Source organism: Bison bison, unplaced genomic scaffold (genome assembly GCF_000754665.1).
Source record: "Bison bison bison isolate TAMUID 2011002044 unplaced genomic scaffold, Bison_UMD1.0 scf7180017864495, whole genome shotgun sequence".
In the NCBI taxonomy this organism is placed as follows: domain Eukaryota; kingdom Metazoa; phylum Chordata; class Mammalia; order Artiodactyla; family Bovidae; genus Bison; species Bison bison.
In genome coordinates this window covers 8551463-8553536 of record NW_011495054.1, presented here as the reverse complement: position 1 = coordinate 8553536, position 2074 = coordinate 8551463, and the positions used below count along the sequence as shown (strand labels likewise).

The following is a 2074-nucleotide window of genomic DNA, read 5'->3' as shown; positions in this document are numbered from 1 at the left end:
GAAATAAAACACCCCAGAGAGAAGCTAGAGGGGTCATCCCTTGGGGTGGCCCAAAGTCCCTCCACGGAGTCCTAAACCAGAGTCTGACATCCTCGGGGTGGGCGTCCCTCCGACACCACCAGGCTGGCCTTGACATTCTGTGGGCCTCTAAACTCTAAAGAGAGGATGTGATTCATTCTACAGGCCTTTCACCAGGAGAGGAAGGAAACCAGCCCTCAGATCCCAAACCAAATTTAACTCCTCTCCGCCACACAACACCCCCCGCGCACACACATAAAACACGTGTACACACACACACACGCACATGCATGCACGCAGCATCTCTCAGCCTTGCTGGGTCAGGAGTCCACCCCAGGAGCCACGCTGGGGGCGGGAGTCAGCAGTGTCTAGCTCAGCTTTCTCCCCAAGGTGTACCCCACAGCTCCCTCAAAACACAGTTGGAGATAAATCCTCATCAGAGTGTGTGGGGGGTGGGGGTGGGGGGGCGCATTCCAGGGACTGCCCTGGTGGTCCAGTGGTTAGGACTCCGGGGCTTCCACTGCAGGGGGCACAGGTTCCATCCCAGGTCAGAGAACTAAGATCCCGCCACTGTGGCCAAAAAATAATAATTTTAAAAAATAAAAGCAAGAAGCAGGGAGGGCATTCCAGAGTAACCCCTCCCGCTCCCTCTCCCTTACCATCCCTCTCTCTCTCTCTCTCTCAGCATCGAGACAAAGAGAGAACTGAAGAAACAAAAGACCCACGGAGCAGGAAATAACGACGTTGCGCCACACTGGGAATCTCAGATCCAGCAAATAAGCCTGTCTCTTAGGAGGATATTAGGTCCTCTGCACCTGGGAGACGGCACTTAATTTATGTTTTCAATCCCCGGGGGGGTTGAATGAGTATGTTCACACTTTGGAATGTTTCATCTGAATAGATAAACATTATTTTTTTACTTCTCAAGAATAAGAGTGGTCTTTTTCCATGTGAAAAGACGCCCCAAATGTCACAGAAACATCAGCCCAAAGGTTCTGAAACAGTCTTAACTAGCCGGCCGTTTCCTTTGGGCTTCGGCCCAAGATTTTATCGCAGCCCTCCCAAACGCTCTTTGGTGAGCAGGGCAGTACGTACTGCCCTTGGCCTGCTTTTTCCTCCTCTGGAGCTCTGCTCTGTAGGGGAGGAGGATCTGAGCAGCTCACAGATATAAGGGAATTAACTCCACACTAAGTTGCTGAGGCTACCTTATCCCCACTGCGTAGCTAAAGCTTCCCCGGGCTGGGCAAGGGACACGGCACAGGGAGAAATGAGTATAAAATCAGGGCATGATCCCGGCCCCAGAATCCCAGCTGTCTTTGAAAGTGGACCTTCACCTCCAAGGGCATTGAGCATTCGCAGCCCAGAAGACATTGGTGATCGTCCTGAGTGCTCTTCATCCTAGCTGCGTGATCCTGGGAAAACTGCTCGACCTCTCTGGGCCTTCATTTCCTCAAGGCAGAGTAGCACGGCCCGCCCTCCCTTCCCGGGCTCTGAGGAGTAACGCACCTGTCAGAAGTAGACGTGCTTGGGGTGACCCTTAAAGCACACGCGCTAGGGACGCCCCCGGTGGTCCAGTGATTAGGACTTCGCCTTCCAATGCAGGGGGTGCAGGTTCGACCCCTGGTGGGGGAACTAAGATCCCACACGCCTCAGGGCCAAAACCACAAAACATAGAGCAGAAGCAATGCTGTGACAAATCCCAGGAAGGACTTTAAAAATGGTCCACATGGAGAAACCTTAAAAAAAAAGAACATACACTGTTGTCACTGCCATGTCACTTCCCAGGACAGTCAGAACGACCTTTTTTTTCCTTACAGGGGACTATGTTCAGTGGGCTTCCCAGCGGTGCAGTGGTAAAGAATCCGCCTGCCAACGCAGGAGACGAAAGAGATGCGGGTTCGATCCCTGTATTGGGGAGATCCCCTAGAGTAAGAAACTGCAACCCATTCCAGTATTCTTGTCTGGAAAGTTCCATGGACAGAGGAGCCTGGTGGGCTACAGTCCATGCAGTCGCCAAGAGTCACACAACTGAACACATATTCAACATCCTGTGATA

The 2074-nt window shown here is 52.4% G+C and overlaps 1 long non-coding RNA gene across 1 annotated transcript in view; it reads right to left on the bottom strand.

The window, feature by feature from the left end:
• LOC104980100 overlaps positions 1-1829 on the bottom strand; it is a 25610-nt gene extending 23781 nt beyond the window's left edge. Inside the window, exon 1 of the long non-coding RNA XR_824222.1 lies at positions 1525-1829. This is a non-coding gene — a long non-coding RNA (uncharacterized LOC104980100). The remainder of the gene's footprint in view (positions 1-1524) is intronic.
• Positions 1830-2074: the final 245 nt, after the last annotated feature.